The sequence below is a fragment of the Odocoileus virginianus genome, chromosome 2 (genome assembly GCF_023699985.2).
Source record: "Odocoileus virginianus isolate 20LAN1187 ecotype Illinois chromosome 2, Ovbor_1.2, whole genome shotgun sequence".
NCBI classification, from domain to species: domain Eukaryota; kingdom Metazoa; phylum Chordata; class Mammalia; order Artiodactyla; family Cervidae; genus Odocoileus; species Odocoileus virginianus.
Window position 1 is genome coordinate 57816922 of NC_069675.1, and position 14560 is coordinate 57831481.

The 14560-nt window shown below is 47.8% G+C and overlaps 1 protein-coding gene across 13 annotated transcripts in view; it reads left to right on the forward strand.

Moving 5' to 3' along the window:
* B3GNT2 (UDP-GlcNAc:betaGal beta-1,3-N-acetylglucosaminyltransferase 2) overlaps positions 1–9526 on the forward strand; it is a 206345-nt gene extending 196819 nt beyond the window's left edge. For all 13 annotated transcript variants that reach the window (XR_011492507.1, XR_011492494.1, XR_011492497.1 and 10 more), the window contains one exon: positions 7675–9526. The gene's annotated coding sequence lies outside the window, so the exon portion shown is untranslated. The remainder of the gene's footprint in view (positions 1–7674) is intronic.
* Positions 9527–14560: the final 5034 nt, after the last annotated feature.

Below are 14560 nucleotides of genomic sequence, written 5' to 3' on the forward strand. Positions count from 1 at the left end.
TATTGGTTTCTTATTAGTAGAAAATAATAATGCAAGGAAGGAGTAAATAACCTGAGGGGCAAGTAGCCTGGGAACTGTCCTACAGCAGGGCACAGTGAACTGCACAAAATGGGGGAAAAGAATGAGAACTTGGTTCTCCCAGAGGGGGAGCACCAGGGAGCTGCTGCTTTTGTGAACTCTGGGGTTAGGAAAGGAAACCATACTTGAAAGGAAACTCTTGTCAAGTGACAAGTTGAGTGGAAACTGATGGGTTGTTGTGCTGGCTTGTGCTGGCAAATCCCATTCTGGCACCAAGGAACAGAAAGGGTGTGATGGGCACGGCCCATGGGGAGGTTTTCCAGCCCTACCCAGGCAGGGAGCTGAGCGTGTTTGCTGTCTTGCCCATTCTGAACTGTTCACTGAAAACTGTCACATCGGAGAGTTCAGAGGATCTTTTCTTAGATAAAATCCTTTCCTGTTTACTTTGAAGGAAAATTTTATTTATCTTTTTGGCTGTGCTGGGTCTTAGTTGTGACATGTGGGATCTAGTTCCCTGACGAGGGATCGAACCTGGGCCCCCTGCATTGTTAGCGTGGCGTCTTAGCCCCTGGGCCACTAGGGAAGTCTCTGAAGGAACTTTTAAGGACATGCCAGACCCTTAGCAAAGGCTATAATGAATAAGGCACCTATAAATGGAAACAGCATTTTTTCCCTCTGTTAGTGGGTCCAAAACCATTCCCTTTCTGGAACAGAGAGGACTCTGTGTAGGTGGGTGCTGAGCTGGGCCCACTCACTCCACAGGCCACCACCTCCATTGTGTGGCTCTCAGCCCCGGACACGAGACAGGTACTTCCTCTCCCAGTCAGCTCCCCAGGCATTCGCCTGCCTATCGCTATCCTGGAGGCTCAGTCAGTCCACACAAGTGCTGAACATCCATAATTACTTGGTCAGTGAGGCTTCATTTTTTTTGCTCAAGCTGTACGTGCCACAAATTCCAGAAGGTGACACCTTTTCCTAGTATTTCAGATTTTGATGACCAAGTGGTTTGTTTTATTCATGCTATTCATTATTGCTATTCATGCTATTCATTATTAAACACACATTATGTGTGTTTAAAAACCTCAATATATCATACATGCAAAGTAATATGTATTATGTATCTAGAACCATGCTTGAGTACCCTCCACCTCTTAGGACACTTGCTGCTACCTTTGAAGTCCCCTGTGGTCCCCTTTCTCGGAGAAGTAGCCCCGGGGATCACTGGACCAGAAATTGTGACGTAGACTATCTCTGGCCACTCTGTTGGCCAACACTGGCCACCGTGCCAGCAAGAATCAGGGGCGTGTGACCAGAAATATTTTCAACCTCCAAGCATTTCTCTTAGCTGGGTGTTTAATGAAGACCTGTCCCCCTGAGCTTTCCACACTGGGCTTGAGTAGAAATAAATCTTCCCTGAGACTTGAATTTCAGCACCTCATTCTTTTGTTTTCCCTTCACAGTGCTACCACCTTTGTATGCATTCCAATACAATATGCCATTTATTTTTGCTAGTTTTTAAAAATGTGTATAAACGGAATGTACTCCTCTTCTGTGATGCTTTCTTTTCCCTCAGTTTTATGTGTTTTTGATACCCAGTCCTGCTGTGGCGTGACATCTTACATCTCAGGCAGGCCCCTCAGCCTTCATACTTCCTGTGACCCTGAAGGCTGAAGGGCCATGGGCTTGGGGTTTGCCTTTGTCCACCCGTCCTGCTGGAGACCCCGTTTCTTTCTCATTACCTTCCTCTTGCCTCCTCCTCTGCTTCTTCCACTATAACCTCCTTCAAGTGCAAAGACCACCCATTCCCACCCACACTGGTGCATTCCCGCACAGGGCGTTTGGAGACAAATGCACAACCATAATGATTACTTGGAGAGGGTTAACAATTGTGACTCTTCTACTTTGCTTGTTCTCCGCTCAGCTATGCTAGGCAGAGACATCGTGCTGGTCCTGTCAGGGTCTGCTGATGATGGGCACCTATCTGCACTTCCCCTGTGGGGCCAGGCCCCAGGCCAGTGGACACATCTGGGCCACCAATCATACTTGTTAGAGAAGAAGCTGTCTAAGCTACTGGGATATGTGGCAGGTTTCCTGGGAAGTGGCTAAACTGCCTTTTGCCAATGTAATGAAATGAAAAACAGATGCTTGGAGTGCTGGGTGGAGCCTGGGACATGCTTGTCTTGGATTGATGGGGCTGAGGGACAGAAGGAGGGGGCATCGGACAGTGAATGAGCCTGGCTTTGCACAGGGCAGAGGCCTTATTGTTGTTCAGTCCCTAAGCCGTGTCTGGCGCTTTGCGACCCCATGGACTGCAGCATGCCAGGCTTCCCTGCCTTCACCATCTCCCAGAGTTTGCTCAAACTCATGTCCATTGAGTCAGTGATGCTGTCTGACCATCGCATCCTCTGTCACCCACTTCTCCTTTTGCCTTCAATCTTTCCCAGTATCAGAGTCTTTTCCAATGAGTCAGCTTTTCACATCAGGTGGCCAAAGTATTGGAACTTCAGCATCAGTCCTTCCAGTGAATATTCAGGGCTGATTTCCTTTAGGATTCACTGATTTGATCTCCTTGGCGTCCAAGGGACTCTCAAGTCTTCTCCAGCAGCAACAGAGGCCTTAGTGAGAAAACAAAGGCCCAGGGCCCCTGCCTCCCAGAGCTTGGTGTTTGTAAATGACTGCTGGTGTGCACAAACTGACGGCTTTGCTAGGTCAGCTGGGAACACCTAGTGAGGGCATGTAGGATGTGCCTGACTGAGTTGTCAAGGGATGCTTCAGAGGAAGAGAAACACTGGGTCTTACAGGGTGGATGGAAATGTGAGTCAGGAGAGGGCGTTGCAGGCAGAGGAAATGCCCAGTACTGAGGCCTGAGAGGGTTCTTCAGGCTGCAGGGCATCCGCTCACACAAATCACCTGGAGTTGGCAAATCCAGAAAGACAGGAAGCAGAAGGGTGGTTGTCAGGGTCTGAGGAGGGGGATGGGGAGTTAGTGTTTAATGGGTATAGTTGCAGTTTTGCAAGATGAACAGTTCTGTGGATTGATGGTGGTGATGGTTGCTGCTGCTGCAAAGTCACTTCAGTTGTATCCGACTCTGTGTGACCCCATAGACGGCAGCCCACCAGGCTCCCCTGTCCCTGGGATTCTCCAGGCAAGAACACTGGAGTGGGTTGCCATTTCCTTCTCCAATGCATGAAAGTGAAAAGTGAAAGTGAAGTTGCTCAGTCGTGTCCGACTCCTAGCAACCCCATGGACTGCAGCCCACCAGGCTCCTCCATCCTTGGGATGTTCCAGGCAAGAGTACTGGAGTGGGGTGCCATTGCCTTCTCCAGGTGATGGTTGCACTCCATTATAAACGTACTTAATGCCACTGGATGAAGAGTGCACCATTTAAAAATGGTTAAGATGTGAAAAGTGAAAGTCACTCAGTCACGTCTGACTCTTTGCAACTCCCAGTCTACTGCATTGCAGGCAGATTCCTAACTGTCTGAGTCACCAGTCTGGTGTATATATATACACCATATGTATATATATATATATATATATATGTAGGATATAGGATTGGGCTTCCCAGATGGCACAGTGGTAAAGAATCCACCTGCCAATGCTGGAGACATGGATTCAATTCCTGGTTCGGGAAGATCCCATGGAGTAGGAAATGGCAACCCACTCCACCATGCTTGCCTGAAAAAGTCCATGGACAGAGGAGCCTGTCAGGCTTCAGTCCATGGGGTCACAAAGAGTTGGACGTGACGGAGTGGCTAAGCAGTCACACACACATATTGGGTCAGCCAAAAAATTCATTTGGTTATGGAAAGGTGTTATGGAAATGCCCGAACTTTTTGGCTGACCCAATATATTATTCCCAAGCACGGAAGTTGCCTGGTCCAGGGTATGGCACTGAGCAGGCCCTTGGGAGAGCTGGGTGTGGGTGGGTGGGTTTCTGTGGGGTAGGAGTGGCCTGAGATAGACCCAGGGACAGGTAGGCAGGTGTCTGTGAGCCAGGCCTTCTGTGCCAGGCCAGGGGAGGGCTTAGCAGGGTGTGCCCTGGTCTTGCATCTTGGGAAGATCCTCTCGAAGCTGTGTGAAGGGATTAGAGCTGGAATCAGGGCACCAGTTAGGAGACTGTCCGGAAAATGATTCTGAAGTCCTGACGGGTAAGTCAGACAAAGGCAAGGAAGACACCAGGGTTCAACAGGGCAGCATTTTGGTGTCTATATGGATGTGTGATCCTGAGAACCTCGAGAAATATGTTAAGAATGACACTTAAAGTTCTAGAGATAGGAGAAGATGTTTACACTAGTTAGAGAGCCAGGGAAATGCAGAGCCCAATCCAGTGATGAAGCCCACGGGCTGTAACCTGACTTGAAATTGTAAGCAGTGGTGACATATTTCTAAGGAAGGCAGACCCCTTCTTAACTTACAGTGACCCTGCAGGGGCAGATACGGAGGGTTGAGGCGTCCTTTCAGCGTTGTTATTGTTGTTCAGTTGCTAAGTCATGTTTGACTCTTTGTAATCCCCATGTGAGGCAGCACTCCGGGCTTCCCTATCCTTCAGTATCTCCTGTAGTTTGCTCTAACTCATGTCCATTGAGACAGTAATGGCATCCAACCATCTCATTCTCTGTTGTCTCCTGCTCCTCCCACCCTCAATCTTTCCCAGCATCAGGGTCTTTTCCAATGAGTCAGCTCTTTGCATCAGGTGGCCAAAGTATTGGAGCTTCAGCTTCAGCATCAGTCCTTCCAATGAATATTCAGGGTTGATTTCCTTTGGGATTGACTGGCTGGATCTCCTTGCTGTCCAAGGGACTTCCAAGAGTCTTCTCCAGCACCACAATTTGAAAGCATCAGTTCTTTGGTGCTCAACCTTCTTTATGGTCCAACTCCCACATCTTAAAAAAATATCAAGGCCCTGCCTGGGTGTCACTCCTGGAGATTCTGACTGACTTGGTGTTGAGTGGGGCCAGGTGACATAACATGCAGACATCAGCAATGAGAGCCGCGTAACACCTGGCTGGATCAAGAAAGGCCTTACTGATCCTGTTCAGGTGACTCGCCTGGGAGTAAGGGCAGCCTGCTGGAGGGTGTTGAAGGTTTGCATGATGTGGTGTCTCTCTGAACAAGAATCACTCTGAAGAATGGAACATTCCATAAGAGTAGAAGCAGGGAGGCAAGTTAGAAAGGTGTTAGAATAATCCATGTGAGAGACCTGGTGTAGAGGTAGAAGTAAAAAGTAGTTTGATTCCAGGTGTTCTGAAGGAGGGAGCAAGAGGCCAAGTGGATGGATTCCTCTGGGGTGGAGAAGGCTCAACAATGGCTTCTGAGTTTAGGTGACTGGATCCCCCCTTTTCTCTAGTCTAAAGGCCTCTGTCCTCCTGCAGTTCCACACCCACAGAAAGGATGATAAGAACCCAGAAGGGTTCCTTTCTGTCAACTCCACATTGGCCATAAGAGGCTACCTTATAAGCTTCTTTCCTTATAAATGTCATGATTTTCCCATAATTGAACTGTGTTCTCAAGGCTATAGCTAAGTTTCTCTGAGCGCCCCCACCACATCCACTCCCAATAGAATAAAAACAGCTGTGAGAACGTAGAAAATCATGCTATGGGTTAAACCTTGGCTAAAACTCTGTGAAGGCAGTGGCACCCCACTCCAGTACTCTTGCCTGGAGAATTCCATGGACAGAGGAGCCTGGTGGGCTGCCGTCGGGGGTCACGCAGAGTCAGACACGACTGAAGCGACTTAGCAGCAGAAGCAGCAGCAAAACCCTGTGAAGCAGAGATGGAGTCTTTTTTTGGTTTGCTGTTTTGCTTTTCTTGCAAAGTCTTAAAGTTTTGTTGTTTTTTTTTAACTTTTATTTTGTATTGGGCTATAGCTGATTAACAAACAGTGTTGCGATAGTTTCAGGTGAAGAGTGAAGGGACTTAGCCATACATACACATGTATCGCTGCTGCTGCTAAGTCGCTCAGTCGTGTCCGACTCTTAGCGACCCCATGGACTGCAGCCTACCAGGCACCTCCGTCCATGGGATTTTCCAGGCCAGAGTACTGCGGTGGGTTGCCATTGCCTTCTGTGACACATGTATCTATTCTCTCCCAAATGCCCCTCCCATCCAGGCTGTCACATAACATTGAGCAGTGTTTCATGTGCTATATAGTAGGTCCCTATTGGTTATCTGTTTTAAATATAGCAGTATATACATGTCCATCCCAAACTTCCTAACTACCCCTTCCCCCTATCCTTTCCCCAGGGGAAAGGTAACTCCCTTCTCTAGCCTGTGAGTTTCTTTCTCTTTTGTAAATTTAAGTTCATTTGTATCATTTATTTTTAGGTTCCACATATAAGGGATGTCCTAGGATATCAGAAACTGAAATTCAGGGAGTGAAGCTACTAGCCTGATAATAGCTACCCCTTAAGAGAGCTTCCTGCCTGCTAGGGAGCTTTGGATGGTCGTGTGTCGGGGGAGGGTGTGTGTGTGTGTGATCACCACAAAAGAATTCTCCATACCAGCTGAGTGCCTACAATTCTACTCAATTCTGAACTATCTACCCAGAGACAGCATCAGATTCCACTGGTTAAGGGCTCTGCCCCACACATCTGCCCTCACTTTAGAGGTCACAGCTCCAAGTTGTTCTTGGTCCTTTGATTTACGGGCTGTACATCAGAGGTTCCCATGACCCCTCCTCAGGTTTGATTGATTTGCTGGAGTGGCTTATAGAACTCAGAAAAAGGTTACTGATTAGATTACTGGTTGCTGTAATCTAATTACAGTAACCTGGTTACTGTAACTCAGGAACAGCCACATGGGAGAGATGCATAGGGCAAGGTATGGGCAAGGGGCACAGAGCTTCCAGCTCTGAGGGTACCCCCTCTCCCAGAACCTCCGGGCGTTCTTCACCTGGAAGTTCTCTGCATCCCATCCTTCTGAATGTTCTTGGAGGCTTCACTACATAGGCATCAATGACCAAGTCACTGGTAACTAAACTCAGTTTCCAGTCCCTCTTTCTTCCCCAGAGCTCCTGTGGTGGGACTGAAATTTCCATTCCTCTAATCACCTGGTTGGTTTCCCCTAGAAACCAGCCTCATCCTTAGGTGCTGTCTAAATGTTATTAACATAAAAGACACATGTATAAGTCTCTTCCCTTAAACTCCAGGGTTTTAGAAGCTCTGTGCCAGGAGCAGGGAAGACCAAACATACAATTTTAAATTATAATATCACAGGTGGCAAAATGGCTGAGCTTGGTGTAGCCCTTATAACTTCTCAGGTTGTCTTCATGCTGAGCATCCCTGTCCCCCTGTCCCTACCCATCTAGTCTGAGCAGGTACCAGAGCTGTCTTTGCAATGTCTTCTCTGAAGATGCTTTTCCCCTGTGAGTGCCTTCATCCTTAATCCCCCCATGTCCCTCCCCTTTGAGGGAATCAGTCCTAATTGCCAGCTGAAGGGAGCATCATCTCCCACAAGTTGCATGTGATGTCATTTTGCTCATATTTTTTAAACAATCTCTCCTCATGTTGTCCCCTCAACAGCTTAAAGGTGCTAGTCTCCTAGGCCAGGCACAGGAGAAGTATGAAAAAGAAAAATATGAGCTTTGCTCCTCAGAACACTCATTTGGACAGGGTTTCTTCCCAGTGCCTCTACCTGGTTGTTTTTCTCTTGCAGGACTTGGACCTTCTTGGACAGAAATGCCACTTTGTCCTGAAAAGCTCGATGGGTGAATTCTCCATCCTGATGATGCAGAGTCAGTGTCCTCAGAACATCTGATGCAGCTGGACCATCTGGGCTGGCCCCCAAAGTCCATGTCAGTGGCTTTATGGTCACAGGAAATGATGACTGTGGGGTGAATTCCTACAAGATAGCATTTCGGGGGGTCTCCCCTATGGCAGAAAGCAAGCTGGCTCCTGCCCGTTGGATGAAAAGGGTGCATGTTGACATCACTCAAGCTCTGGCTGTCCTGTGATCCCACTGTCTCAGCACTGTGCTCTAGGAGGGAGATGAGGCCTTCCAGGGGAAGTGTTATGTCTTCCGAGATCCCAGAGCAGATTCAGGGCAAAGAATTGTGAAGCCTCACGATCACAGTCTCCCGTCCCTTTTCAGAGACCTTCCTCCAAACCCACTGCTGGCACCACTGGGCCATAAACTCAAGCAGAGAGGAAACTTGGCGTTTCTGGAACAATCTTCTTCATGTTCCTCAGCAAACCTGCAGAAGATGACAGCCTGGTCACCACATCACTAGAAGCAAGTGTGAAGGATTTTAGAAAAACAGCCTCTGCTCCAGCCCCAGTGGAAACAGCCGTCTCTGATCCGAGGTGGCCAGAGAACCCAGAAAAAATAGCCTTGCCAGGCCCTCAGCCAATGAAGCCCTTCTAGCACTGTGGTTCCTATAAGAAGCTCCCTGGCAGCCACTCACAGGGCAGTTTGGTCCTCCTCTGTAGGATGGAGAAGCCTAGAAGGCACTTCAGAGGATGGGATCAGCCAACCACTTTCTCCCAGCCCTTCCCAAGAGGTGAAGAGCAATCCTGGAGGATGCCAGCAAATGAACAAATGCCTGTCCTGACAAGAGTCTTTTCTGGTGAAACACTGCGCTTCCTATGGAATAAAGGGCAGGCGTGGCTGCTGAGACCCAGCAGTCCTTGGAGAGCAGGTCATCTCTCTCCCTTCGTCACAGAGCTCTCTCACCTTGCCAAGTCCTCTTTTCCTGTGTCCCAAGCTGAGAGCTGTCTGGCTGACTCTGCAGAATCCTTGCTGGTCCTGCAGACACCCCAGCTTCTGCATCAAGGCCTTGGCTAAGTGCTGGGCTCATCTCCAGTGAGGCAGGTATCACCTTTGCAGGTCACTGCATCTCTGGGTGGTGGAGTGTTGTTACCACCTACTCTCTCTGTGGTCTTCAAGTGACTCCCTCTGAGGCAGAGCCATAGCTTGTCCCTTGGATGGCCTTTCCAAGAGCCAGGACAGACAGCTTGCCCTTGAATGTGACTGCTGAGGGTGTCTCCTCATGGAATCATGGGCATCTTACAGAAAGAGACCCAATATACAGTTCCTGGAGTCCAGAGGGGCTGGCCACAGAGCCAGTGGAGGGCTGGGCCAGAGTGACGCTGCCAGGCTCTTCTAGCCACCGCTGCCCCTCACTGGGATTCTCACCCTCGCCTACCACAGAGGTTCTGGGACACCCGGGAGGCGACCTGTGCCAGCTTCACGGCCCGTGTCAAGTTTACAGTTGCCTTCAGATGCCTCGAGACTGGGAAGGTCTCAGACAGAGACTGAATCCAGCCGTCCCCTAGGTCTGGTCCCATCAGGGAAAGAGCACAGTGGCTGCTGGCCTCTCTGCTGCGTTCCCTGGGAGCTGCCATTCAAGCTTCCTGTGACTAACACGTTCCTTCTGTAGAGCTCACTGGTTTTCCTGGCTCCCTCTCCAAGTCTGGCCAGAGCAGAGCTGGCGTCTAGAAGTTTATTTTTTTTTTTAAATGTTGAGTGTTCTTTGCAGTATTTTTCAAATAAATTAATTTATTTTGGCTGTGTTGGGTCTTCGTTGCTACGCAGAAACTTTTCCCTAGTTGTGGTGCGTGGGGGCTCCCCGTCATCGCGGTGCGCGGGCTTCTCATGTGGTGGCTTCTTTCTTTGTGGAGCACGGGCTCTAGGCACACAGGCTTTAGTAGTTACTGTGTGTAGGCTCAATAGCTGGCATTCCTGGGCTCTAGGACACAGGCTCAATCGTTGTGGGACAGGGCCTTAGTTGCTCCACAGCATGTGGAAGCTTCCCAGGCCAGGGATTGAACCGGTGTCCCCTACATTGGCAGAAGGCTTCTTCTTAACCACTAGACCACCAAGGAAGCCCCCATCTAGAAGTTTAGTAAGTGCTTCCCGGCCTGAGCCTGAGGAAGCAGTTTCTAGTGGGGCGATGGCTGGTCCTCACTACTTGAGGAGGAACGGGAACTTGCTCCCCACCACAGCCTAGAAGAGAGAGCACAGACGTAGCAGGCCTCCTTAAAGGGAGAAGACTGGGTGCTGCTCTGTGCCTTTTGCTGCTGAGACAGTTTTCTGGTTCTGTTGCATTGCAAACTGCCCCAAAACTTAGTGACCTGAAGAAACAGCCATTTTTTTCTTCAATTTTTTGTGGGACAGAAATTTAGGCAGGTCTCAGCTGAGTGATTCTTGCTGTGGGATTCCATGTGGGATTTACTGAAGTTTCTTGGTGGTATTTAATTGAAACTTGGGCTGGTCTGAAGGGTGCAAGATGTCTTTCCTTATAGGCATTCATAATCTGAATGTTAGGGGGACAGCTGGAGGGCTAGATGCAATGTGTCCTTGTTTATATAGTCCTGAGAATGCTTTAGTCAGATTTCTACAAGGTTGCTGGATTTCCCCTGAGACCAAGAGACCAAGCTAGAAGCTGAATAGTCTTGATGTAGCTTCAGGTGTCATGCTGTGTGACTTCCGCTGTGGCCCATTGATGAGGTTGGTCGCTGAAGCCAGGCAGATGCAAGGGGAGAATAAGAAGACTCTACCTTTCAGTGAGTGGAGTAGCAGAGTTTTTATGGTCACCTTTGTTTTTTATTTTATTTAATTATTTGGCTGTGCTGGGTCTTGCAGCATGTGGGATCCAGTTCCCTGACCAGGGATTGAACCCGGGCCCCATGCATTGGGAGTGTGGAGTCTTAGCCACTGGACCACCAGGGAAGTCCCTGTGGCTACCTTTAATTACTAATTTATACATCTTGAATCTGTGGATGCATGTTTTTTGTACATTCAAGAAAACTTGCAGTGATTTCTTCCTCAACTGCACATGGGATCCTCCCAGACTAGGGATTGAACTAGCGTCTTCCACACTGCAAGGCAGACTCCCAACCACTGGACCACCAGGGAAGCCCTGTCCCACTCCTTTTTATCCTCTAGGTCTCAGCTCAGATGCCACCAACAGTTACCGTCACATCATCCTGTTCAATTCTATCAGAGCACTTACCGCTATCAGCAGTTTTCTTGTCTTTCTCACTGGAATCCAAGTGTCACAAAGGCACGTCCCCTGACTTGTTCATTTGTGTGTTCCCAGGTCCCAGCAAGTTCTAGGCACATAGCTCATATCTGGTGCATGAATGCTACCTCTCCTTGGAGTATCTTTTGTAGGAACTTCAGGAAATACAATGATAAAGACTGAAGAATAACTTCTACTTTTAGACTTTATGGAATCCTAATGAGGGAGGGCTTTGAGTAACGGGAAGGGTCTTAAAGAATGTTCTAGAAGTATTTTCTCAGTTCTAGGGGCCCTTGTTTATTTCCATTAGTAGGGATCCACTGAGTTGAATGAGTACCAGTTATTCTTTCTCAAATACCTTACAGAAAAATAGATGTATTTATTCCAGCTTTTGAATCCCCTCTATCCAACTCATTAGGTTTTAGAATCCCATCAGATTTAAGTTAAACTTCTTTCTCCAAAGCCCATGGTCTGAAGTTGGTGGGTTATTAGGGCTGATGGAGCCCAGGAACCTGATTCTACTCTGAGTAAGTGCTGGATCCCCCGGGACCCTGGAATGTGGGGATGTAGGCGGGAGTCCCTCCACTGGAGTGACTGTGTCATAAATGGGCAGGACGCCTGGCAGATGCCCGACAGCCCTGTGACTTGGACGTTCTGGGTCTGCCAAGTGTTCCGTAGGGTGTTACTGCCCCATGACTCACGGAGCAAAAAGCAACTTGTTAACATTTAAAGTAAGACAGCACTATTCATTTCCCGTCAGGACCTGTATGTGAACAGTGACTGCACATCTGTAGCTAGAGGTGCTTGTTCTGGGAGGGTGTTTATGGAATTTCATTCCCGAATTGGCTCTGCCTGGAATGAACCAGTTTCACCAAGCAGAGAGTCGTTCCTAGGGAGACCTTGAACTTAACACGGGGCTGCACAAAACCGCAGTTTGTTCTTGATGGTATCTTCCTCCCTCCCTTACCCTGCCCTTCTCTGCCTGCTCTGGGCTCACGGGCAGCTGGCCCTGGTCCCCCTGAAGCTGGAGGGCAGTAGCTCACAGAGGGTGGTCATAGCCCAGGTTCTTGCTGCAGCTGCTGGAAAAGCTGTTGACTAAGATCTCAGGAGGAGGCCTTTCTCCTGGTTTATCAGTAACTTCTGGGCTTTTGTAATTCTAAGTATTTTCATTTCAAGGAAAGCTGTTAAATCCAATCAGGAAAAAGAAAAGGGGGGAAGAAGGAAAAAGAGTTGGATGGTTGTCAGCTCTTAGGTGCTGCCAGGTGGTATGAGAAGGATCTAGGAAATATTGAGGGGAAATCCCATTCTTTTCAGGAATTCAATCACGGAGCTGTGTCAGTGGGAGTTGTTGTTGTTTAGTCGCTAAGTCGTGTCTGACTCTTTTGCGACCCCATGGACTGTAGCCCTCCAGGCTCCTCTGTCCAGGGGATTTCCCAGGCAAGAATACTGGAGTGGGTTGCCATTTCCATCTTCAGGGGATCTTCCTGACCCAGGGATCGAACCCATGTCTCCTTCATTGGCAGGCGGATTCTTTACCCCTGAGCCTCCAGGGAAGCCTATCAGAGACATGAAGTTATATCGTGGTAGCAAAACCCACCACCATCCCAGTGACTTAAAAATAAAGATTTTTTTCTCTCTCAGGCTATACTCCATCCCATTTGGCAGGTGGGCTCTGCTCTCAGAAGGCCCTGGGTACCCAGCTAGTGGTCCCTGGATGCCTTGCCAGAGGGGAAGAGCTCTGGAGGGTCTGTCTTTGCACTGGCAGTTAAACGCTGTGACCCAGCAGTGAACTCGTTGGCTGGGAGTAGTCACATGAGCACGCCCCAACACAGAAGGGTCAGGAAGGACAATCTGACAGTCTGTGAGGAAGAGCTGGAAACCGGGGGCAGTCCCAACGTTAGTAATTGGAGCTGACTGAGTTGGCATTTCACACTTCAGAATGGTTCACAACACAAAGGTCTGAGGCTTTGACTCGAGATTTGTTTTAGTCACTTAGCGGGCTTGAGGGCTTGGTCTCATGACCTTGTTCTCCTGCTCTGGCCTAGAGAGCTATCACAGTGTTTATTTTCTCAAAGGCCTCTTTGTAGTCAGTCAGTATGAACAGGCAGCTTTGGAGGTTGAAGAGCAGATCAGAGATCTGGTATTATAGGTGTGGCTATTTTAATGCTGTTTGGAAAACACAAACCTGGGTCACATTCACAGATGTGGAAGATGCAGATGAAAGGAGTGGATAGTATTCCTTTATTCTACTGTAGTTATACTCGGCCTGACACAGTTTTTCTGTTGTTCTGTATCAAACTTTGAAGGCACCTTTGATTAACTTTGTCAAGCTGGAACCCAGGAACGGTTATCAGGGGGATTCAGGAGTCTTGAAGTTTATTGAAAGGGGTGCCTTGGCAGCAGCTGTATTTGAAGATCTGTTAGAAGTTTTCCTTTTACTGGGTGAGGAACCTACCTCCCTGTATTAAGATGGATTGGACTGAATGATAAACAGCCTACTTATTACTACGTGACCAAAGAAAGCTGGAGGAGGGAGTTTGACCCTCCAAACAAAGGGTGGTTGTTAAGAGGCAGCTTCTTGGGGTCTTTCCAACTCTCTCATGATAATTCTCTGATTCAGTTTTTTTCTCAGAAATGAAAATGATTCTTTCCTCATGGGAAAGGGAGTGAATGCCAGTTGAGACTCTACTATATAAAATACTGCTGCTTACAAATGCTCTGCTGCTAATTCCTAGAGGATCTTGAAGTTGGTGGTAGAAACTCCATTTTACAGGTGAGATAACTGAGGCTGAGGATGCAGGAAGTCAGGCACACATACAATCTTACAAGGTGTTTTGCTTTAAGTATAGAATCTGGAGCCGGACAGCTAGTGTCTGAACCCTGGTTCTGCAGTTTTCTAGCTGTGTGACCTTAGGTAAGTCATTTAACCTCTCTGGTTTATCCTCTGCAAAATGGAAATGACAGCAGGTCATACGGTTGGTTGTGAGGATTAACCAACTTAATTATAGACAGCGTATTGAACATCAGTACCTTGGCACAGAATGTGAGCTAAGTAAGTTCATCTATTATTAAAATCATTATCAATGTCTGAACTAAGTTTGAAACACTATAGGAATTTGGTTCATACAACTAGGAAAACAAAATTTCTCTTTCACTTTCTCCTATTACCCATGTAGATGTAACAATATTTTCTTTGTTTCCTGGCAATGGCTCTGTTCTAGCATTTCACCATAATCTAGGAAGTAAGATCTAGTCATTGGAGAGCACTAGATACATTCCAAATCCATTAATTGTGTTTAGAGGCCTGAATCCTCTAAACTCATCCTGTAAGTTCAGGCCACAAAGAATTGTCTTCACTAGTCACGTCAAGAAATTGACCAAAGCAGTTTTTCTGATCTGGACTTCAAGCTATGTGCCTTCCCAACCATTATGAATACACAAACATTTTCAAAAGTATATTTTAGTATCTAGTATGTATATAGTACATATATTTTAAATAGATTTAGTATACAGTCTAAGGTTTTGTTTATCTGTCTTAACCTGAATAGCCACACAAGCCAGGGGCCATTGTCTCCGAAC